Consider the following 26057-nt stretch of genomic DNA (forward strand, 5'->3'; position numbering starts at 1 on the left):
ATATATTATTCTCACCCAATTTCCATAAAAACACTACACTTAATGTACATATTCATATATTAATGCTACTATCACTTCTGGTTATAGAAGCTTCTCTTTTCAGATGGCAATGACCACTGGGATGACCCCAAAGGCAACAAAGTGCTGAGAAAAAGGGATGAAGGAGTGTCCGGCACTGAAACATCTCTATCACACCCACCAAGGCTCAGGGTCCATTACAGAAGAGGTGGCAGAAAGATTTTAAAAGCCAAAGGAAGGGTACAACTCCTAACATACAACTCTCCAGTCAGAAATTGGCCTCGATATCCATGACCTTGCAGCACCTAGCAATACCTACACAAGACCCTCATAATAGAAGAAAAAGATGATAACATCAAATTAAAAGAGAGACTAATGGAGGGAGGGAAAGTATATGATGGAGAGCAGAGTTGTAAAGGGAAAAGTGGGGAGGGAAGGAAAATATCATGGTTTATTGTCTGTAAGGACAGAGGTTTTCAATATATATAAAATGGGTGAAATAGCAATAGAATGGTACACCCAGTATTCTGCTGTAGTCACCACAGGTGAACATACCACAGGACAGGTAATGCATGGGGCATCAATGGGCACATGTATGTACACAAACCCAATATAGCACACAAACATGCACAGAAGTTAAAAATGAGACACACACACACACACACACACACATACATATATATATATATATATATATATATATATATATATATATATATATATATATATATATATAATCATGGCTTCTGTAACCATACACTTACTAAGGGAATGAAAAATATTTTTACATAAATGATAATTGAAAACAAAATACTTCAAATTATTTGCAATGTATTTAAAGTAGGACTGTTGGGCAAATTTATAGCTTTGAAAACATTAAAATATAATAGCCTAAAGACAATGCGCCATTACTAGAAAGGTGCTAGAAAAGTAAATAAATTTAAATCAAATAACTAGAAAGCAGAAATAATACATAGAAAGAATCAACGAAATAAAATTCAACAACAGTGAGAAATCAACAAAAAATCTTGATTCTTAAAAGTTTAATAATGGGCTGGACGTGGTGGCGCACGCCTTTAATCCCAGCACTCAGGAGGCAGAGGTATGAGGATCGCCATGAGTTCAAGGCCACCCTGAGACTCCATAGTGAATTACAGGTCAGTCTGGGCCAGAGTGAGACCCTACCTCGAAAAACAAAACAAAAAATAAAAAGTTTAATAATATTGTCATAATAAAGCTGGCTGTGGTGGCATATGCCTTTGGTCCCAGCACTTGGGCAGAGGCTGAGGTAGGAGGTCTACCATGAGTTCAAGGCCATTCTGGGGTTACAGAATGAGTTCCAGGTCAGCCCAAGGAAGCCCTGTCTCAAAAAATAATTGTCACAGTAACTAGAAAGTAAATCAGCCAGCCTTAATGCCCACAAAGTGATGAATGGATAACAAAGATGTGGTACATATGTATACACAATGGAGTTTTATTCATCTGTAAATAAGTAAATTATGAATGTTTCTGGAAAGTTGATAGATCTGTTAAAGAATAGACTAAGTAAGGTAACCCAGACACAAAAAGAAAAGTGCCACATGTTCTCTCTCGTATGCAGATCCTAGCTTCAGATTTTTAGATGTGTATGGAAGTAGTGAGAATAAGTAGAGGCCAGGAAAGGGGCCATAGTGGGAGAAGTAGAGGTCTTAATGGGAGGAGAAATTAGAACACATGTAATACAAAAGGAGAGGAGCAGAATACTAGGTACAGAAAGGTTTAAGTGGAAATAAAGGTAGGGCGAGGGGGAGAGAACAGAGGAGGGTTAACTCAAACTAAAGATATACGAAAAAGCCATATGAAAACCTACCTCTTTGTTAGCTAATTAAAAATACTGTTAAAAATAATTAATAAAGTCAAGCATTCCTAGCAAATCTGATTGAGGGAAAAAAAAAATCCATTACCATGTTTCTTAATGAAAGAAAGAATCATGATGAATCCCACTGATATTATGATAGTGAAGAACGATTATGAACAAAGGTGTGTAGTACACTCTCCTTACTCCGACAAGATACCTAACAAAATCCTCTTAAGGAAGGAAGGGTTTCTGTAGACTCACAGGTAGAGGAGATGCAGTCCACTATGGCAGGGGAGTGATGATAGCAAGAAGGCAAGGCTGCTGGTCCCACTATACCCCTAGTCAGGAAGCAGAGCATGATGAATGCTGGCTCTCAGCTCTATCACTCATTTTACTCAGTCTTGGACTACAGGCCATTGAATGGTGCGACCCACATTTAGGGTGGGCCTTCGCTCCTCAGTTAAACCTATCTAGAAAAATTTGCATGAACCATGGTGATTTTAAATCCAGACAAGTTAACTTAAATTAACCATCACAAGCAATGAGGAGGTAGATAAATTCATGGAATAACACCAAGTAGTGAGGTATGACAAGTCATACAAAGTCTGAATATTGTTCCATCTATCTGTTCTAAAAATGATCTTAATACTTTTCCAAATAATGCTGGCCAACACAGCCTCAGTGATGAATATGCCATGTATTTAGAGCATCAATATCACCAATCCATACTAAGCAGAGAGTTATGACATACCCGAGGATGTGAAGAATAATCTTCTTTCAGTGCAACACACTAATATAGCAAAAGTACAAATAAAATTCTACTGATATTATCTTTAGAAATTGACACCCTAATTCTGAACCTCATATGAAACATACAGAAAGGTTGACACCATAGCATAACAGGGTAGATATGTAAATAGTTGAAGTAGAAGGTCCTCACCACACAGAGGGATGTGATGGGGAATGGAGCCTAAATGACGCCTAAAAGGCTGGTATCCATTTGGCAAATTTAAGCCTCTTCTTAAATCTATCTACATAGGAAAACAATTCAATATGGGCCATAGACCCAAACAAAAACCAACTACTAGATGAAGACACAGGGTACTATCTCTGAAATTTAGGGTAGAAAGTCCACTGAAAATAATTGTAAAATTACAATGATGTTACTTGAGCCAACAACTCATTACAGAATATGGAGACAGGCCACAGACTTGAAGGAAACATTTTGAAAATATGCATCTGATAGCAGACTAATTTATTTCCAGAATATATGGACTTATGAATAAATAATATACATACAAGCAACCCAATTAAAAAAAATAGAAAGCTAGCAAAATACTTGAATAGACATTTTATGAAGGAAGATATCCAAATTCTCAATAAGCACATGGGAATTGCACAATACCATTAATCATTGGAGAAATACAAATTAAATGAAACAGGATGAAGAGAACAAGTGCTGAGTACAAGCAACAGACCAGGTAACGCTGTTGGCTGCACCTTTTAGAAGGTGTGAAGCAACAAGACTCTCACCTACTGCTAGTCATGAAATGGTACAATCACTCTGATAAATGGTTTGGAAGTTTCTCCCAACCTTAAGCTTACCCCTTGCCCAATGACTTGGCAATTCAGTCCTAGCCAGCCACTTACCCAAAGAAAGAAAAGCATGCATATTCCCAAAAACCTTTAAAAGAATATTCAGAATGATTTTTTTGTAGTTATCAAAAACTGGAGAATTGAAATATCTCTTAACAAGTCATCTGTACAATGAAATGTTATCTATAATGAAGAGATATGAACCATTAATACATGCAACATGGATGTATCTCAAAAGCAATTTGTTAAACAAGAGTGGAAGCCATGTAGCTCCATTTGTACCTAATCTTAGAGAACAATAAAATCTAATCCATATAGAAGAAATTGCAAATTAGATGCCTGTGGACAATGGGGATGGACTGGAGGGCCCACCAGGGAACTTTCTAGAGCAATGTTAATGTTTTAGATATTGATTGGAATATCTATTAGATGCATGTGTACATTTACCAAAACCCACAGAACCATACACTTCATATGCTTTTTGAGGTATACAGGTTATCCCTCAATATTGCTTTAAAAGATCAGGCAAGTACTTGCCTAGGAATAAAAAACTTCCTGGGTCTGTATACTAATTGTGTGTAACTGACCTTCCAGACTTCATAGCCAAAAGAGGTTGTACCTCAGTTTCCTCACTTATAAAGCAGGAAAAGTTATATGTATCTTAAAAGGTAAAATGCTAGAATGAATGTAAAATTCTTCTCAGCCCAACACAAGCTACATGAGTAATAACTATCTGCTTCTCTCTGTGTCCTCCTGTGTAAATACAAATGATATCTCTACACAGAACAAAATCATTCTTGGTGTCATTGCCCTCAAGGGATACAGCAGTAACACATTGAAGTGAAACATATTGGCCTCGTATTTAAATATTTTCTCACACTACAATGCAGGAGAAACATACATCAAAATAAAGACTACCCCTCTCCTGATGTGTATAAACTAACCATTTTTGTTAAAAAAAAAAATGGTCTGCTTTAAATTTTCTGCCTGCTCACTCACAAAACCAAGCATACAGAAACTGAAGGAGTCCAAGCCCTGGGAACAGGACCTTATATAAGCCTTCCTGACAAAGAACAAGGCTCCTCTGACTTCCTTGTGGTGTTTAGGTAAAAACCAGCAATTTCTTCTTCACTTGAAGAACAAGCCATTCCCGGGATAAAGGAGAAAACTCTAGTTACACAGACTCACAAGTTTGAAGTCACACAGGCAAGACAGGTTCCTAAGGCAGAAATGACATTTATAGTCCATGGCAGTATGCACACATTATAAAACAAAAGTATAGATACTTTCTCATTCATAACTTTTCTCCTAAAACAACTTAATTTAATAATCAAGACTATGTGAATGTATAGGTAGGTAGGGATACAAAAGTATGTTCCTATGGTACAGCCTGACCATTAAATGGAATAAAGTGTTGTAACACCTAGTACAGCCAAAGTCTTTAGATTATTCACACCACCTGTTTACTTATTTCCCAATCTGAATGGGAACTGTATAAGGAGGACTTACATGTCAAAGTTAACAAAATGTGTTCTTGATTTCTGAAACTGAGGCTCTGGAAGTTATACTTACACACACACACACACACACACACAATTAGAAAGCCACTGGTTGTCTCTAAAGCATTGCTTTTGGGAGAAGGAAGGCAACTATATAAATCACAAATCAGGTCTGATTTTCCTTCTCAGTAAACTGATGTTTTCCTCTACGGGAAGTGTCTTACCAAACACAAGCATTGCTTCTTGAAGACGTGCCCTATGGGTCGCCAAAATGACTCACATGAAAAGCGTAACAGAATAATCTTAGAGGGAAGTTCCAAGATTTGCTCATAAAACCAGTAATTTTTTTTGTCATTCATTGCCATTAACAAGTAACTTGTGACCTAATAAATGTCACTATCCATTTTCTTTAATTAAAATAATAAATATTATACAGTGACACAGATAGGCATTTATGCCTTCATTTCTGTGATGTAGGATTTATAACGAAGGCTTTCTTTGAGGGACTCCACAAATAAAGGTTATTAAGCTGCTAGAAGATGAACTCCAGCTTAGGTTAATGAAGCTGGATGGGAGGGGCAGTGAAGGAAGGAAAGGGAATCCCCATGAACACATTTTTGGCTTGGCACAAGGCATTCTCCATTATTCCAAATGGCTCAGCTTCACAACTAGCAGCTAAACTGAAAGGCAATATCAGTTCCACTCCATTGCTTCACAGTGGGCTAGCCTGTGGCTATTCTACTCCCTTGGGAATCACTGTTGATCACTGTATGACCACCAAGTCAGGAGTGGTCTCCAAGTGAAAAAGAAACTGCTCTGTGTATCATGTGAATCCACTACCAGAGAAACAAAATGAAGGATTATAATATAGCTTACTTTGATGATATGGTCCAGTGTTCTAAAAAGATGGGAATGGAGAGGAGAGAGAGAAAATGAGATATGAAAAAAAAGCAGAAGGGAGAAGATTTCCTCCACAGGAACAAACCCAACAGCAACAACAAAGGCCAAACAAAAACTAGAAAGGTAAGCTTGACAGCATTTTCAAAAAAGCAAAACTCTGCCCTTACCTCTGGGACTCTTCTGTTCAAAGTGAAGACACAAATTCAATCCTCCCAACTTTGGAACCATCTCTCTGGTCACTTTCATTCCAGTTGATCCATGCCAGCCACCTGTCATCCCCCACGGCAAGAGCCTGGGAACCCCTTTCAGAAACATGGATCTGAGCTATTCTTGTGGGGGAATTCTCCTGTTGCTGCTATGGCTGTGCTGTTCTTCAAGGAAGCCCTGGATGAAGGGAATTACACCTCTGTCCATGAGACTCTTCTCTATGACTTTATCTCCATGCCAGGACTACAGATACCTCATCTGTCATAACTCCACATACAGATACAGAGGTGAGGAGAGAGGCTCAATGGAACTCCTCAATAACTGGGCCAGAAGACTGATGTCAAGCCCAGTTATTAGTCCCAGGTGCGGTTCTTAGCTGTAACTGAGTTAGTGTGTACCCTTCTTCCTGAGGCCAAAGACCAGTGGAGGCCAAAAATTCTCCATGCTAAGGATTTACAATATAGGGACTAAACAGGTCAGGTGAAGAGATTGAGTAAAGGAAAGGTGGAAGGAGGGATAATCAATATCTAAGAGGATATAAATAATCATATGGAAACCTACTTTTATGGACAATGGAACACTCAGGAGCAGTAGATTATTACTAGAAAATTTTCAGTGCCAAGGATGGGATACCTTCCTGTGAGTTATTGGCCAGGGAGATCCCTGGTGCCCCCAAAACATTAAAGACCATTCCCAAGGCCCTTTGTTTCCCACCAGGAATAGATGGTAAGACCCTATTGCTGAAGACTCCACATACTTGGGCTGCAAGGTCACTAGAAACCCTGCTGGAAAAGAGCTGAAAACCTCCTCTATGTAGACCAGCTGACAGAAAGCTGGAAGAAGCCATTCTGCATGCAGGTCAATGGGAGAAAGAGAAATCATCAGTGAGATACTCAACAGTGGACACTGCAAGCCTTATATTTTGCTACCCAGGCCCAGTGAGCCAATGGGTGCAATAGTGGCACGTCTGTCATGGTGAAAACTAGCTGCCCTCTAATTGGACTGGAGGCCTGCTCCACAGGATAGAATATATTCCTGATACTAAAAATCTAAAGGGGTAGTCATGAGCCCTAGAGGTGTAACATCAGCTACTATCTGGCTAAATGTACACACTATTCTCATCAAAATGTCCAGTGAGCACTTCTCTTATGTCATACTTATATATTAATGCTACTCTCACTTTTAGTTGAGAGCCTTCTCTTTTCAGATGGAAATGACCTTGGGATGACTCAGAAGGTATTATGGTGCTGGGAAGAAGTGACAGGAGTATTCATGACTGCAATATCTCCATCACACCTTTCAATACTCAGGGGGCATTGTGGAAGAGGTGGCTGAGAGAATGTAAGAGGTAAATGAAGGATAGGACTCCTTACAATGTGCTCCTCCAAACACAAAATGGTCTGGATACCCATGACCTCACAGAGCCTGACACTACCTACATAAAACCATCATAATAGGTAGAAATGATGATGACATCAAAACAAAGGAGAGACTAATTAAGAGGAGGAGGGGATATGATGGAGTTTCAAAGGGGAAAGTGTGGGGAGGAAGGGCATTACCATAGGACATTGTTTATAATCATGAAAGTTGTTAATAAAGAAAAGCAAAAAACAGAAAGAAAATCTTGTACTAAGTGGGCCACATGTACTTCATAATTTAATCTATAACAATTATTTAAAACAACTAGAAATGCTCATGTCCAACTTAAGGAAGGAGAACTGACCCTGAGAGGGTACATGCAGGTAGATTCATTCTTTAAGATTAGCAACTAACACTACTAGAATTTGAAACTGGAGTGTGTGCTTCTAACTGATGCTTTCAGAATAATGCAAAGTCTAAATAAAGATAATAGAAATGAAACCAGATAAAGGGCTGGTGAGAACTTCAGTGGGTAAAGTGCTTGCCTTGAAAGCATGAGGACTTGAGTTTGATCCACAGTACCCATATAAGAATGCTGGGCATGGTGATATATGCTTGTAATTCCAGTGCAAGAGAGAGAGAGAGACAAGAGGAACCCTTGTCCTTCTCAGATAGCCAATCTAGACTAATTGATGAACTTTAGGCCAATGTGAGACCTTGTCTCTAAAAAAGGTGGACATTGTACCTGAAAAATGACACCTGTAATTGTCACCTGACATCCATATACACGGGCATACCCATACTTGTACACCCACACACAAATCACCCCCCACATACAAACATACATGCATGTGCATACATACTATACACATACATATGTAAAAATGTAGCCAATATAATTGCTGGGAGGGTCAAAGGCAGCTTTATAAAGTGGGGCTTCGATCAGGGTTAGATGTTCCTGAGCTTATTGCCCTTCAGCATAGGAAAACTGCAATATTGAGTTCCTGAAATGGCCCAAAACATATTTAAGTCCAGGTTCACATGATGAACTCCATTACTCTCTTCTTTCTTCGTCTCTAGCTGCCAAGTTCAAGCAGCCTCTCTTTTGTCAGAGGGAACCACATGAATAATAGATATGTCATTTTTAACTGTCAACAACATACCTAGTAAATGGTGTCTGCAGGCTTTTAAATTACGCAGGAAGCCATTCCTCTGACATCATTTTTATACAATGCTTTGTAACAAAACTAAACACAATATTTAAAAAAAAAATAGATTATACTACAGAATCATTCTTGGCTACATGACTTTTGTCTGCATTTGATATTTCACTGGGTTCTGAGTTCCCCTCCCCCACTGATAGCAACCATCTGCTGTGGAAACAAGACAATTAAACCATTCCAGCATTTTCCTGCAGTTAAATAGGCTCATCTTTCCCTGTGACAGTTAGTTTATGGAGTCGGGAGGGGATAGCTGTCACCCATGCCTACTTGGAGGTGACACCAGGATGATTAGGAAAAACAAACTGTTTCCTTCCAACAAGACCTCGGCTAGTCATAGGTTTTAAGTCTTTTGGGTTTGGACAAGGTGACATGAATTTCCCACTCTCCAATGATGAAAGAACATTTGTCCTAAGACAAAATCTTGTCAGGGACCCAAATGCCTCCACATAAAGCAAATCCTCAGACTTATTTTTGAGGTAACCCAGTAGTGCCCTATCGTTGATAAAATCAACAAAATCTATGGATTCCCCAGAATGTAGCAACGAATGGCTTGGCAAATGCTAGGCTTTTTATGAGTACTTAACCAAAATGGAAATTTAATGAAAATATAGTTAACCTAAGGAAATGGAATATTCTCGATTATCTTTTTAATATACGTTTTTAATATCAGAAATTTCAAACACACAGGCACACAGAGTAGCATACTTATCCCATATCACCCATGAGCTTTGGTAACTTGCTGATTCAGGGCAGTGTTCTTTCATTTATATTCCACATACCTCCTTCCAACTTTTGGATTTTTTTAAATAATTTAAATTCTTTTTTTTTCTTTTTAAATGTTTATTGTTATTATTAACAAGATGTTCCATATGAGCACATCATATGTTGGTACCCTCTTTTCCTTTGTCCCCGCCCACATTCCATGGGGAACCGTCCTCAGAAGGGTTGCAGTTATTCCCCAGGGGTTGTAGTCTATGCTGTGGGAGCAGTAGTCAGCTATTTGAAGGGGGTGGAGAATGCCTCTGGGCATGATGCCTCAACCTATGACTCTTATAGTCTTTCTGTCCCCTTTTCTGCAAAATTCCCTGAGCCCTGGTGGGTGAGTTTTAAGACTACTTCAGTGATGAGCTCTTAGGGGTCTCTGGAGCTCTACTTTGGTAGGTGTGGGGTATCCTCAGGGTCTGTCTCCTACTCCCTGGTGTTGATTATCAGGAACAGAATTGAAGCAGCGCTCTTGCTTGTCTCCCCATTCCTCTGTGGATTCAGCTGTGGCTTGGCTAAAGTGTGAAGGGTAGTTTATCTCCTCCAGTATTGCTACCTTCTGAAAAAGAACAACAGATTTGGGACCAGGAAATTTGGAGTACTCACTCCCTGACCACTGCACACCCTCCTGTGCAGAGTATCTGGGAATGGGCCACTTTTGGATTTTTTATAAAACAATTTTCAGGCATTGCATCATTTCATGCATAAATCTCACTATGTTGGGGCTGGAGAGATGGCTTAACGGTTAAGGCTTTTGCCTACAAAGCCAAAGGATCCCAGTTTGACTCTCCAGAACCCAGTAAGCCAGATGCACAAGGGGGCACATGTGTCTGGAGTTCATTTGCAGTTGCTGGAGGCCCTAGAAGCCCATTCTGTCTCTCCCTCTCTCTGCCTTCCTCCTTCTCCCTCCCTCCCTCCTCCCCCCCCCCTCTCTCTCTCTTTCTCTCTCTCTCTAATAAATAAAAAAATAAAGTAAAAAAATTCACTGTTATAAATATTGTGTAAAGATACTTTCATCCCCTCCTCCCCTCTCCTCCCTTAGAATCTTCTCACCTGTTCTAGTGAGTTAAATGATAATCTCAAACATATGGTAGTGTTCTTAGCCCTGGACATTGTGAATGTGGTGACTTAGTTTAGGAAAGATGTCTTAGCAGATGCAATCAATTAAGTGAAGAATCTCAGAATGAGATCATCTTGGATTTAGGGTTAGGCCAGAAATCCAGTGCCAAATGTCCTTATGAAATAAAGGCAGGGGGAAATTTGAGAAGTATAGATACACAGAGAAAAGGCTGTGTGTAGATACACAGCAAGAAGGATGTGTATGCATACACAGAGAGAAGGCTATATGTAGATACACAGAGAACTGATGCCATCACAAACTTCAAGACGCAGACAAATATCTCTAGAGGGTCTTTAGAGAGAACACAACCCTGCCAATACCTGGATTTCAAGCTTCTGAGCTTTAGAACAATGGAAGACTCAATTCTTCTTATTTTAAGCCACCATATCTGTGGTCATTTGAAATAGTAGTCACAGGAAATGAAGACACCTGTCCTAGGATTCCAAATCTACCACCTTCAAAGCAATATGAATGAACATAAAGTAACCAGAAAGAGCCTGCATAAGATAGGAGACCTAGATGGGCCTCACGAATCTCCCATATCTTTCCTTCTTTTCTATCCCCTGATGTGATGTCTCCTCAACACAGAGATGCTATGACTTCCTTCTAGCTCATTGCAGCCATATGATCTTCCCAGATGATCAGCTGAACATGAACTTCTTATGCTCAAAAGCATTCAAGGGAGTCAATCACTAAGAACATACACTGATTCTCTTGGCTCGTATTCAAGGCCGTTCACACTGGGCCACCATATGTCATTTACTAACCACATTGGATGTCTATGAGTCCCTTGTCCTCTAAGGAAATATATGAGTGAATGAGAAAGAGAAGAAAATGTGCAAGCTACCATATAAGTACACAATACATAGTTAAAATTTAATGCCTGAGTAAAATGTAAGGCTGAAATAAAAGGTATGGCCAGGTGTGGTGGGAAGTAGAAGCAAGAGTACCAGGAGTTCAACACCAGCCTTGGCTACATAGTGAGTTTGAGATCAACCAGGGCTATATGAAACCCTAGTTCAAAAAATAAAGTAAAGGAACATTGGTGAAAGTATAGGTGTGGTGGTTTGATTCAGGTGTCCCCCATAAACTTAAGTGTTCTGAATGCTAGGTTACCAGATGATGGATATTTGGGAATTAATGCCTCCTGGAGGGAGTGTATTGTTGGGGGCGGGCTTAAGGGCTTTATAGCCAGTTTCCCCATGCCAGTGTTTGGCACACCCTTCTGTTGCTGTGGTCCATCTTATGTTGGCCAGGGGGTGATGTCCACCCTCTGCTCATGCCATCGTTTTCCCCTGCCGTCATGGATAATAAACCTCTTTTTCCCAGAAGCTGCTCTTGGTTGGATGATTTCTACCAGCAATGTGAACCAGACTGCAACAAAAGGTAAGTACATATAGCCAGGTTTCTGGTCCTATGTCCTGGAATAAGCTGGCTTTGATGGGCTACTGAATAGACCTTAAAATGCAACAAAACAAAAGGACCTGTACCAATGATGTCACCTTGTAGTCATTGTTCCAGGACAGTAAAACGTGTGGACATAGCATTGAAGTGAGCAATCAACCTCCTTGCCCTTGGAAGAGGAATTCAAGGCATGACCCATCTTTCTGTGACTTAGTGGGTGCCTCTCTCCCATTGGGACTCCTCACACCAGAGTTCCATCTACTCAAATTCTATTTCTGGAAACCTTTGATTTTGTCTTTCTTCTTCAAATGCCCTACCTCCTCCTAGCTTCCAGAGTGTTTTGTTTCATGCTTTACACAGTGCACCAACGCTTCTTTTATTTTATCAATATTATTTGTACTTTGATTTTTTTCCCCCTTTTTGAAGGAAGGCACTCATCTATGCCTGTCGATATCCAAGTCAACATCTGGCACTAGGCAGCTACTCCATAAACACTTCTGGAACAAATGAATAAATGAGGCATGATGTGCTACATAGCTAAAACACCCGCTATTTTTAGGACCTCTTATGATGAGGGATAAATCATGCGAGGTCTATTCAATCAGTATAGAAGTTTGGCTCATGGGGTACCCTTTCTAAATGAGCACAGCATGGACCTTGATCCCAAAGAAGACATTCTTACTCCTTTCAGCTAACGAGTATTTATTGTGGCTCAGACATTGTTCTAAGTACATTGTCAGCTCACTCAGGCCTCACAATCACCTCAAGATAGAAACAATACTATTTCCATTGTGCAGGTGAGAAAACTGGCATTGTGACATTGGAGATGTTGTGCTTTGTACAAATGGCACAGAGGTAAGAAGTGTTTGGAGAAAGACTCAAAGCCAGGTGGGCTGGCTCTAAGGCTCACCATGCTTCACCCTCTTTCCACAGAAAGTTGAGCTGTAGTGTTCACAAGCCCTCTAAAATGTCAGCCATCTGTATTGATCAGGAATCATTCTGTTGAGAAACCAATTTAAATTAGCCATAGGAAAAGCAAGAACTCATTGGTTTGTGTAATGGAAAAGTCAAGAATAGAAGGTCCTTCAGATACCGCTGAGAGTCTCAGTGATTTCATTAGGACTAGAATGATTCTTCTCTCCATTTCTCAGTTACCCCATTCTCCTAACTGGTTGACTCTCTACCTAACATGTTCCATGTGGTGATTTCAGAAATCTCAGGCTTGCACCCATAGCTTTGTGACTGCAAATAGAAAGGGCATCTTTTTTATAACAAAAGTGTAGTCTCGTTGGGTCATCTTGTGTCACCTGCCCTCCCAAACCAATATCTGTAATGAAAGGAGTTAATATGTTCCTTAGTTAATCATAGGACTAGAAGCAAGAGTTGGTCCGCCCTCAAAAATATGAGTTTAGATGGGATACCTTGCTAAAGTAATATCAAAATACAGGGCAAGAATGAATTCTGGGCATGCAAATCATCTACCCTCCAAAAGTACTTTCAATGCTCTTGTGTACTGGACACATGAGGTTTCCATGCTGATTGCCCCCTACAACAATGGATGCCTCCAGCCTGCACCCACTACTGGTCTATCTGGCAGACTCCTACAAGCCCTAAGAATGCATTGGCCTACACTTCCTCCCAGCTACTGAAAAGCTCAAATTAGTCACTCTCTGGACCCCTTCTGAGGCATATCAGAGACCAGCTGTGCAAGGACCTGTCACCTTCTTGTCAGCGAAAGTTTTCTGTCCAAAGAACTTTCGTCATCGCTCCTTTCTCGAGGAGCTGGATGTCACTTGAAGAGACAGCTGAAGTCACTCACAATGGCTGGTCTCAAATCAGCACTCACTGGCCTTGTCAGTAAAAGCCTCACCCCGCAGCGAAAACTGTCACTGATCATGTTCAGATATGTACGCAGAGGTATTAGATTAGAAGAGAGAACGCACGAGATGGGAGTGTAAAAGAGGCCAAGTTGCAAGGGAAATCTTAATGGGAATAGTGAGGGCTTAAGGCTGGGAGTAGTGGGGAGCTTCTTTTTCCAAAACCCAATTTATACTTTTCAACAAAACTAGATAGAGCATGCATGCATGTGCACACATGCACACACACACAGATACCAACAGCCTATATGTCTACAAAACCTACCTTGTTCAGAGGGCATACATACCTCTTTCCAACAGGCTTATAAACACCCGAACCTTGTCAGTCGACTCTGTTTTATCCAGATGACCTCAAATGACTCATTTTTCACCCTCATTAAAACTGTGTTAAATAATATCAGAAAACAAACATACATCTAAAAATTTCAAATTTTTGAGATGAAAAAGTGAAAGAATCCACATAGGAATAAATTGAACTTTTTGCCTTCTATTCTCTTTAGTAGATGAGAATTTCTTTATCTCAGCATCACTGATGTTCTGAGATATGTGATGTATTGTGCATGGGGTGCGGGAGAGGGTAAGCTATCTTATTCAGTTATGATGTTTAGCAGCAGCATCTCTAGCCTCTACCCCACAGGTGTCAAGAGCACTTTTGCAGCCATCACCAATGGCCCATTGGAGCAAGATAACTCCAAGTTGACAACTTTTAATTTAAGGAACCTAATAAATACTATCTTAACTATTACTATGATGTAATTTTGACTAATTATTAATTAATGTTTATGAGTATGAGTAGTGTGTTTTAACTTTTGTTGGCTTTCCTTCTGGTTTCTATAACTATTCATCACTACCTGTGATGCAAGGACTGTTTGGACTTAAACTGTTGAAGTGGTTGGCCCTGTGCTGCCTAAACCTTGAAGAGACCACAGCATGGGTGACAGACAGGCTGGCTTTCAAAATAGGTAGCTTGGATTTGAATCCAACCCCTTAATGGCTAGTTGGTTCATTTTCTCTATATGTGATCTTTTGTCACTGTAAAATGGAGATTATAGTAGTTATCCTACAGGGAAACTGAGTATTTCATAAAAGGTAATTATATCAAGAAGGTAATGACCTGTAATGAGAGCTCAATATATTTGCTTACCTTAATGACATACTTTTGTCAAAATGGATATTTATTGTACTATGATTAAAATCAAGTCCAGGGACTGGAAAGATGGCTCAATTAAAGTTGCTTGCTTGTAAAGCCTAACAGTCCAGGTTCTATTCCTCAGTGCCTATGTAAAGCCAAGTACGAAGTGGCTCATGCATCTGGAGTTTGTTTGCAGTGGCAGGATGCCCTAGCATGTCCAGACACTCCCTCCCTCCCTCCCTCTCTCTCTCTCTTTCTCTCTCTCTCTCTCTCTTTATTTACTTATTTATTTATTTGAGAGCGACAGACACAGAGAGAAAGATAGGTAGAGGGAGAGAGAGAGAATGGGCGCACCAGGGTTTCCAGCCTCTGCAAACGAACTCCAGACGCATGCGCCCCCTTGTGCATCTGGCTAACGTGGGACCTGGGGAACCGAGCCTCGAACCGGGGTCCTTAGGCTTCACAGGCAAGCGCTTAACCACTAAGCCATCTCTCCAGCCCTCTCTCTCTCTTTCTGCTTTATTCTCTCTGTCTCTCCCTCAAACACATGCATACACACATACATGCATACATACATACAAACATATACATAAATAAAACAACCAGGGTTTCTCTGTGAGAGTGCTGAATCAGTTCCATAGGACACAGCAGTAACAACTGGGCTGCTTGTTTATTTTTTTAAAAAGATTTTACAAATTTATTTATTTATTTATTTGCAGAGAGAGAGAGAGAGAGAGAGAAGAGGGAGGAGGGAGGAAAGGAGAGAGAATGGGCATGCCAGAGCCTCTAGCCACTGCAAATGCACTTCAGACGTATGTGCCACATTGTCCATCTGGCTTTACACAGTACTGGGGAATTGAACACTGGTCCTTAGGCTTTGCAGGCAAGCAACTTAACCACTGAGTAATCTCTCCATTCCAGTTTTTTTGTTTTACATGGTATTTTACATTTCCTCTCTGTTCTCCATCAGCAATTGGTCTCTATCAAATATTTGAGCATCTCCAGTGTCCCAGAAATCCTCCAACCTTCTTTTGTAATCTAAAAAATGGTGATACAATTATGATCTTACGATACAGTAGGACTTCCTTTCATTACTATTTATAAGTTGGACACATTGTTCCCATTTTCTTTGTCTCTTGGCTTCTCTGTGTTTTACCGGGGTGTATCCTGTATAAGAGGCTAAAGTCTCAAGGTACACACAACTATAAACAATGGCTCTCCACCTTATAACTTCTGACCTGAGGAACACATACCTTCACACTTTGGCAAATTATAGAGGCTGCAAGAATCCTAGGAAAAGGCAGGAAGCGTTTTTCTTAATATTTTAGGTAATTACTTAGTTGAGAGAGAGGAAGAGGGAGAAAGAGAGAGAGAAAGACAGAGAGAGAGAGAGAGAGAATGGGCACACCAGGGCTTCTAGCCACTGCAAACAAACTCCAGACATATGCACAACCTCTTGAATCTTGCTTATATTGGTACTAGGGAATCGAATCTGGGTCTTTAGGCTTCTCAGACAAGCACCGCAACCACTAAGCCTTCTCTCCAGCTCCAGGAAGTGTTTTTAAGTTTTTACTTATATTTTATCTGCTACTCTATAAAATATAACTTAATATGATGTCATCCTGAGTTTTTCAAATAATATATGAGGTTCAGAAAAGTACTGAGCATACAGCATCATATAGTCATTCACAGGACTCTCACAAGGATTTAAAGGTGTAAAAGAACAGGGAAAAACTAGCAGCAGTCTTCAGGCCAAGCCTAGCTGACATCAGAGCAGGGTAATTTGCAGAGAAGTTGATCTTTCTTTGCCTGTACTCAGTGTCTCGGGATTCTACACTTTCCCATGACTTCAAGTGCCATCTGCACCCTGGAGACCCCAAAATTTATATTTATAGCTCAGATCTCTCCCCCGCTAAAACCTGTTCTATTCTGCCCACTCTGTCTGCACCCAGGATCCTAATTTAAAAAATCTCACATGCAAAGTGTCCAAAAGCTGTCTTAACCCCAGAGTCTACTGTGGTCATAACCTTCTCCAACTCAGTTGACAGGAGCCCCATCCCACCAGCTGTCCATGTCGAACACCTTGGAGGCATTTTGTATTCTTTATCTATATGTCCATATAATCAGTCTAGCAGCAGATGCAGTTGGTATTAAGTTCAAGTACATGTAGATCTGATTGCATTCCCTACTTCCACTGCTGCCACCCTAACCCAGCCACTATCATCTCTACAGTGCAATTACTACAGAATTTCTATCTCTCTGCCTCTTCAGAACCTTCTCACTATAGCAACTTCAGTGGTCCTTTTAAAATATAAGTTGGGGGCTAGAGAGATGGCTTAGCAGTTAAGCGTTTGCCTGTGAAGCCTAAGGACATAGGTTCAGAGCTTGATTGCTTGATTCCCCAGGACCCACGTAAGCCAGATGCACAAGGTGTTGCATTCATCTGGAGTTCATTTGCAGTGGCTGGAGGCCCTGGTGTGTCCATTCTCTCTCTCTTTCTCTCTCTCTCTCTCTCTCTCTCTCTCTCTCTCTCTCTCTCTCTCTCTCTCTCTCCTTCCTTCTCTGTCTGATGTTCTCAAATAAATAAAATAAAATAAATCTATAAAAATATATATAAGTTGGATCAAGCCATTCCTCTACTTAAGATCTGATTTCTCCCCCTTTCATCAAAGGCAAATCAGAACTCTTCAGAATGGCTTTACTTAATCTCAACCTTATGGACTTTATAGCCCTTTATATATCCCACTATTTCCCCATACCACCCACCAGTTTGCTTGCCTCTTATTGAACACACGAGATACACCCTACCTTAGGGACAGGCATGCCTTGTCTGTTTCTCTGGAGGTCACACAGCCATATACCTCTTACCTGCTTAAATCCCACATGTTCATTAAAGGCTAACCTCAGTGCACCATTAAGAATGTTACCCCTACACTATGAGTGTGGTATCTTGAATATAAAATGTTCCCCAGTAGCCTTGTATTAAGCTTCACACTTAGTCCCCCACTAGTGGAGCCTTTAGGAAGTGAAATATTGATGGAGGAGGAATGCCCCTGGGGGTGGGCTTGAGAATTATTAATCGAGCCCCAGGCTACACTAAGTATTCATGGAGAGCTTATTCTCTCTACTTCCTCCCTGCAGCTGTGGAAATTTGGCATCCAGCTAGCTGTCTGCTCCTGTCATGTGTTTTCCACTGTAATGAAACTTCCCCTTGAAGCTGTAAGCCAGAGACAACCTCTTTCCTTCCATAAGCTGCATGTGGTTGGGGATTTTGTCCCAGGAATGAAAAGCTAACTGCTACAGTGAAGGTAAAAGTCTTTGTTTTTGGACATACTCCAAGTAATTAGAACAGCACTTGACACAAAGGAGATGTTCAATGGCTAGATATCAAAGAAGAATGATCCCACATTTCAAGACTCTTGCAGAAATGTTCCAGCACTAAAAATACGAGATGAGTTTATTGAAGGGTTGAGACTATAAGACAGAAGTAGTGGAAGGTCAAGACAATGGGGTCCCAAGTGAGGGTGAAGGGGCTTCAAATGAGGCCAAGGTTGAACGGTGACATCCACATGGATTAAACGTTTGCAAATGAGGCCGAAAGTGCAGATAATAGGGCTGAGATGAAGTTCTGATCATTGAGACGGCGTAAACATGCTCAGGAGGGTGATGGAGCAGGGCAGCATGGATGGTAAAGTATATGGCCAGAAATGGCCATGTCAATCCATTTCAAAACACTAATAAATGAAAATGGAGGAACTAATCAATACAATCAGTTAATAACTAGATATAGGGAAATTCAAAAGATATTTTGAGCTCTCAGTAAAGGGCATATAATTGGAAAGGATATTCTTCAGAATATAAAATACAAATAACTTGGATTCTATGAAAAATATTTGCCTAAAATTATCAAATATACTGGCTAAAACAAAAACAAAGTACTGTATTTATACATTGTCATAGGAAAGATTTGAATTTGAACAATGTTTCAGATGATAATATTGACACATGAAATTATAATGAAATGCATTATTTTATGTTAACTGAAAAATTAAAAAATTTTTTTCACAAAAACAACACCTCAGGGAGTATAGTAAGACAAACCATACATTCTTCAAAGCAGACTAGAAGTTTCACAATCCTTTTGAAAATAAATTTATAAAATAAATCTAGATCTAGGTGGCACACACCTTTAGTCCCAACACTCAGGAGGCAGAGGTAGGAGGATTGCCATGAGTTTGAGGCCACCCTGAGGCTACATAGTGAATTTAAGGTCAATCTGAGCTAGAGTGAGACCCTACCTCGAAAATCAAAAAAAAAAAAAAAAGAAAGAAAGAAAGAAAAGAAAGAAAGAAAGAAAAAGAAATCTAGACCATTAAAACATTCATATGCTTTTAGCCAGGAGTTCTACATCTAGGAATCTATGCCAAGAAAAATTCAGAAATGTGAGCAGAGATTTATATTAAAGATTCAGTATACTAGTATTTACTCAGCAGTTCAAAAAGTAATAAAATTGACATTGTCTTAAAAAAAAATTCAGTATAATGGAAAACAAAAACCTGAACAAACATAATGATTATATGAAGTATGCCATGTCCATGGAGTAGAATGAGGGAGCCATCAAGAACTACATTCGTGTAGCATATTAACAACATGGGAAATGTTCATAATATCAGGTCAAATGAACTTAATTAGGGCATATGGTCTCAGCTATAATTATAAGAATCCACTGCATGTTATAATTTATTTACTTTCTACTAGAGTTAGCAAAAGTATTTATTGAGGTTCTTTAAAAAAAAAAACAAAAATGTAGTTGTATTTTTTACAAAGGAGAATGGCCAGCTAGAATCACATCATTTTAAAAGAATTATTCATATAGACACTAATGACTGGTTGGTTTTACCTAAAGGTTCAGAGCTTAGGGATGTCAAAAACATACAAAGTGATGCAACAGAGTGGGATGAAGGGTAAAGAGTATGGCCAGAAAGAGCTATTTTGATCCATTTAGAATGCCAACAAATGAAAATAGAGGAATTAATCAATAAAACCTGTAAATCACTATATCCAGGAAACCCAAAAGAAATGTTGAGTTCTCACTTAAAGACCATATAAGTAAAATATAATTCTATACTTTAGCTTTACATGAAAACATTTGTTTTGCGTGTGTGTATGCACATGTATGTGCCCTTATGGTATCACATGCACTTTCCTACTACAATGGGGGGGGGTGCTCACCTGCAGTGGCCAGAGCAGAATGTCAGGTGTCCCTCTACATCACTCTTCTGTCTTACTGTTACCAGAGCTTGCTGCTTTTCACAGGCCCAGGTGATTCTTTGGTCTCTGGTCCCCTTTGTGGGATGGGAATTATATGCATGGCCACGTCCAGCTGTTTATATGAGTTCTACATATTACAACTCAGAAATTATCAGCCTCCCTCCAGCCCCCATGCTTGTACAAGGAACACATTTAACTGCTGGGCCATCTCTCCAGCCCTGAAAATAAGTTTACATGTTAAAACACATTCTGAGTCTTGGAATGTAGTTCATCAATAGAGTACTTACCTAATGTGCACAATGCCCTGCATTTAATTTCTAACACTGGGAAAAATAGTCTACCTTTGTAACTCTAAGTTTTCTAACTTTTTTAAATGGAATATAGTTCATTTGGCCCCAAACGCCTATGCACACACATACACACACACACACACACAGAGAGAGAGAGAGAGAGAGAGAGAGAGATGCCAACACAGTGATAAGTAAAATGTTTTCTGTGAAGGGTCATATAATAAATAATTAGGGTATTTCGGCCCAGTGAACTCAGGTTCTCAAACTTTCATGAAAAGTGCTTTTACTGACTAAGCTGTCTCCCCAGCCCCCAGAGCCTTCTTGGTAGGGAGAAAGGACCCAGCTATAGAATAAGGAATTGGGACTGAAATAGAGTTGAGAAAGCCCTTTTAAGAAAAGAAGGTCCTAGCTGAAGCTAGCTTCTGGGCAGTGCTGTTGGAGCATGAAAGCCAGAACAGGCAACATGAAAACCAATGGCTATGTACCAATAACTATTTATAAAGGTAGGCAGCAGGCTTGGTTTGCCATGGGCCATAGTTTGCCAACCACTGAACTGGGTGATTGATAGCTTTAGATTAGCTGACACCTCAGACCCTATCACAGAGGTCTAAATACTAATGTGTTTCTGAGGAGTGAAGAGGGTGCTACACTGTCATGAGAAGCCCACAGCATTTTGAGTTGTAAAAATCTAAAGCTGAGGGGCTGGAGAGGCAGCTTAGTGTTTAAGGTACTTGCCTGCAAAGCCAAAAGACCCAGGTTTGATTCCCCAGGACCCACATAAGCCAGATGCAAAATGGGGCACATGGGTCTGGAGTTCGTTTACAGTGGCTGGAGGCCCTGGCTTGCCCATTCCCTCTCTCTCACTCTCTCTCTCTCTCTCTCTCTCTCTCTCTCTCTCTCTCTCTCTCTATCACTCTCTCTCCTTTTTTCTCTCTCTCAAATAAATAAAGCCCATATATATACATATATATATATGTATGTATATATATGTATATATATATATATTTACATATATTACATATATACATATATGTGTATATATATATAAATAAATCTAAAGTTGAGATCTGACTCAGTTCCTAGTTGTTTTTGTTACAACATACTTCAATCACTATGAATCTTGATGTCCGCCATTGAGAGGGGAACGTCCATTCCACAGGCATATCATGTTGCTCAAGTGAGATAGTAGAAGTCCAAGGCCAGAATCTGGTAAAGAAGAAGTTCTCATTCTTATTCTTGGGCAGCACAAAACCCTAGCATGCCAACTGATGCAGAGGACACGGTATGCTCAGGAGGGAATGTTGGATCAGCAGAAAACAGCTGGAATAAGGTCATGTTGCATTAAAAAAAAAAAAAAAACTACCTCTGTCTTAGTAGATTAAAACAATACAACTTCCACTCATGCTACAAGTCCATGGCCAATTGCCTGTGGACACTGATCTTCATTGTTCTTCTCCCAAGACTGTGGAGATCTGGTGGCTGCAGAGACAGAGAGAAAGAGTAAATGGTTGCATCAAGTGCATGCTGCTAATGCTTGCACCTGAGAGGCTATGGAGAATGTCCATCCACATTTGGTTAGCCAAAGTACATATGCACACATAACTCTGGCAAGTCTGGAAAAACTAGATATTTTGTTCCTTGAATTAGGGCAGAGGGAATACCTGGAAATAGTTGGTTTACTGCACTAATAAAGGCCATAACAATATAGAATAACAATGGTTAACATTCACATGCATGTAGCATATCCTACCCCAGTGCTAAATGCTTTGCAGTCTGAGAACTTCAAGTCAAGAGGCTCAGAACAACCAGAAATAAAAAAGGCAAACATGGGTCTGGATTTTCCTGTATTCAAATAATATCAGAGTATGCTGCTTCAGCTAGGACCTTCTTTTCTTAAAAGGGCTTTCTCAACTCTATTTCAGTCCCAATTCCTTATTCTATAGCTGGGTCCTTTCTCCCTACCAAGAAGGCTCTGGGGGCTGGGGAGACAGCTTAGTCAGTAAAAGCACTTTTCATGAAAGTTTGAGAACCTGAGTTCAGATCTCTAGAACCTACATAACATACATGCCAGGCATGGTGGCACATGTCTATATTCCCAGTGCTCAGGAAACAGAGACAGCAGATCTCTAGAGGAAGCTGTCTAGCTAGACTAACCAAATGGACAAGTTCTAGATTCACTGAAAGACCCTTTCTTGCTGAAAATGGTGGAGAAGTGAAAGAGAGGAAAGCCACCTGGAATGATCCCTGGCCTCCACACACACTGTGTAGGCTTGCGCCTGTTCACACTTACACACATGCACATCTGAAAATGCACATGTTCATGTTATAAAAAGAAGGTTCTAATCAGAATCTATAAGTCTAGCTCCTCAAATATCCAACATAAAAGTTTTCATGGACTGAAGTCCTGTGTCCCTCTAAAATTCGTATCTAGAAGCTATAATCTTGCATGCTTCTGTCTGTAATGGAGATAGGGCCTTAGAGAAGTGGTTTGGGTGAAGTGAGGTCATAATGAAGGATCCCTCATTCAATACAACTCCATACAAGAAGTAAAGAGATACCAGAGCTCTCTTGTTTTCTTCCACCATGTGAAGCCATATGGAGAGGCATCCACGTTCATACCAGGAAGACCAAACTAATGATGGTATCTTAATCTTGGATGTGCCAGTCCCCAGAACTGAGGGAAAATACATTTGGGTTGTGTAAGCTGGCTATTCTGTGGTACTTTGATGTGGCAGACCAAGCAGATCTCAAGTACAGAGGCTTCCCTCTCTAGATTTTATTCCTCTAAACATAGACACAGTTTGTTCAAAGTTATGGCATTCAAAGGTCTGTTTGTTAAGACCCAAAGCTAAGACTAAGCTTCCAAGACAAAGATAAAACCTTGAAAGTTCAGAAACATTTCTATTCAAATCTAATTCTGCAAACTGTGTTGTCCAAAGCAAGTTATATGAGCTCTCCAGCCCTTGCCTCACTGCTCTGTACATCCCTCTTTCATGGGTTCTAAATGAGACCAGGTATAGAAACATGGAGTATGAGACAAGTGTAGTTTCCTCCCTTTCTTCTCCATCTCTATCTCCAGCATCACAGGCTAAGCCTAAAGGGTATGGTAGAGCTCTTTAGACACAAGTGCTGACAGAAAACCTGCCAAGAGGTACTTAATCTGGGAAGATTGCCTCTCCCATTCTGCTTACTCAGTGGCTAACTAGTACAGGGCCCATGACCCATGCAGAGGCTGGTCTGAATTTGGAGATGGGCAGAGCTGAGAAAAGGAGTATGGGCATGTAGGGAAAACCAAGTTTGTCCAAACTAGTAGAAGGGATGACATGAAGCCACTGGGAGACTGCTCTTGCAACTTCATGCTCTGAGGTTTGGTTTGTGTGGGAATAAATTATTTACACTAAATCCAAGGCCTGTATTAGCATTCTCATGGCCCCCTGTGCATACATGGTTTCCCAAACATAAGAAATGGGAGAGAAGGATTTCACTATTCTGTCCTCCTCCTGTGAAGAACAGTCCCAGGAGATGGGAACAGAATGGTTCCAGAAGCATATAGCCTGACCCACAATAGATAATAAATAGGCCCCTTCCCATATTTCTTTGGCCAGCTTCAACCCTAAAGCTTTGGGCATCTCAAATGTGGACATAATTAAGATGATAGCCCTGTACCTAAAGAGGAGAAAGAGGGAGAAGAGGAGGAGAAGACAAGATGTACCCAGCAAGCATTATCAGAGCCAAGCTCTTCCCATAGTCTCTCATTCATATCTGACAACTATCCCATGAAGGCATCCTCAGGCTCATAGCACAGGGAAGAAAGCCAAGATGTCAGAAAAAGGAAGCCATGGGGCTAAGCCTCACAATCCTAGGCAATCGGTTGTTATTGAAATAGTTTAGGGGTGCCAGGGCCCTAAAAATAAAAATTAAGAATGTGTTTGAGCCTATAGAAGAGAAATCTAGTGTTTTTCTGATCTCTTTTCTCCTAAATCCTCACTAGAGGAAGTAAATAGATGCCTTTGGTCTTACCTCTTCCTTTATTAGAAGAGAAAGGAATGTAAAGGGATCATTCCCTTACTGAGAACCTGGTAGCACCCAGACACCTAGCATTGGGACTGAAGTAAACAGTTCATCCCCCATCCAGCAAACGCCCTTAAAAGATACAAGTCTGCCAGGCATGGTGGCGCATGCCTTTAACCCCAGCAGTCAGGAGGCAGAGGAAGGAGAATTGCCATGAGTTCGAGGCCACCCTGAGACTCTATAGTGAATTCCAGGTCAGCCTGGGCTAGAGTGAGACCCTACCTCGAAAAGCCAAACAAAAGGATACAAGTCTGGACTCTAGGTGGAATTTCCCATTTCTGGGAAATGTCCTCCTGTCCCTCTTTTTTGGGGTGATTTCTATCAGCAATGCGATCCTGACTACAACAGGGCCTCATATCCCCTCTACAACATGAGAAGTTGGATGAATAATGGGCATACAAGCCTGTGCCACCATTTCATCATTGGCACTGCTTTCTGGATACAATGAGCTGAAATCTTGGGAGCCTAATTTTTCATACAATCAACCCAATTCACAACTCTGCCCATCCACATGGCCAAAGCTCGAGAAGCAACAGACTTTCTTAAGAAACTTGAATGGAGAAGGGACAGAACCTAGTCTCTGACCCACTTCAGCCACAGGAGGAGTCTGTTCTGTATATTGTTTTCTTGCAAAGGGAAAATCACATTCCGCAAGTTCCTGGAGGAGGACGAGGAGGAGGGGAGGGGAGGAAGCTGCTGCTTCCAGTGAGGACTTCATTCCAGAAATCCCACATACTGGCCTCACAAATGCCCTGGTGTGATAAAGAGATGACTATTTCGGTTGAGTGAATTCAGTCCTCTGGGAAGGGAGAGGTGGGTGGAGGACAAAGCTAGGACTCTTTCCAGGAGAAGTGAAGCTCAACTCTCCACTAGAATATTGACTCTTACATTTCCAGAGTAATGACTTTAACCTGGTGAAGATCTTGCCCCTGCCAAAAACCTGTCGCTATTAAGTATGTTTTCAATTGGGAAATGGAAGCACATGGATCCTGGCAGGAAAATAGGGAATCAAATCTTTATTAGAGCCTTAGAGTTCACACCAACATCTGGGTCTGTCAGTAGCTGCTGCCAACACTAAAGGATGTTTGCTCTGCCTCTCGATCTCAGAATTTAGAAGCAGAGAACACTTAGATAATCTTTTTTTCATTAAATTTTCAGGTTAAAATATGCCAAAAGACCTGCATTTTAATTTTCATATGAAAAAGAAATTATAAGTAGTTTTCTCTATTATTCCTTTTTAGCTTTTTTCTGTTCTTCCCCATCTCTGAATCCTCCAATCTCTACCCTTTACCCTCCACCCATGGGCTCAGGTCAGCAGAATTGAGCTCATATGTTTGTAGCCAATGTTACCCTGTGCACTTCCTACAAGCATGGTAGAAAACCACATTGCACTGAGGTGTCTGTTTCCTCCATGTACATCATCCTTCAGCTTTTCTAATTCCTGCCCTCTTCTAAACACCATGATCATTAGACAACCCAGGAATACCCTGA

The sequence above is a fragment of the Jaculus jaculus genome, chromosome 1 (assembly GCF_020740685.1).
Source record: "Jaculus jaculus isolate mJacJac1 chromosome 1, mJacJac1.mat.Y.cur, whole genome shotgun sequence".
In the NCBI taxonomy this organism is placed as follows: Eukaryota; Metazoa; Chordata; class Mammalia; order Rodentia; family Dipodidae; genus Jaculus; species Jaculus jaculus.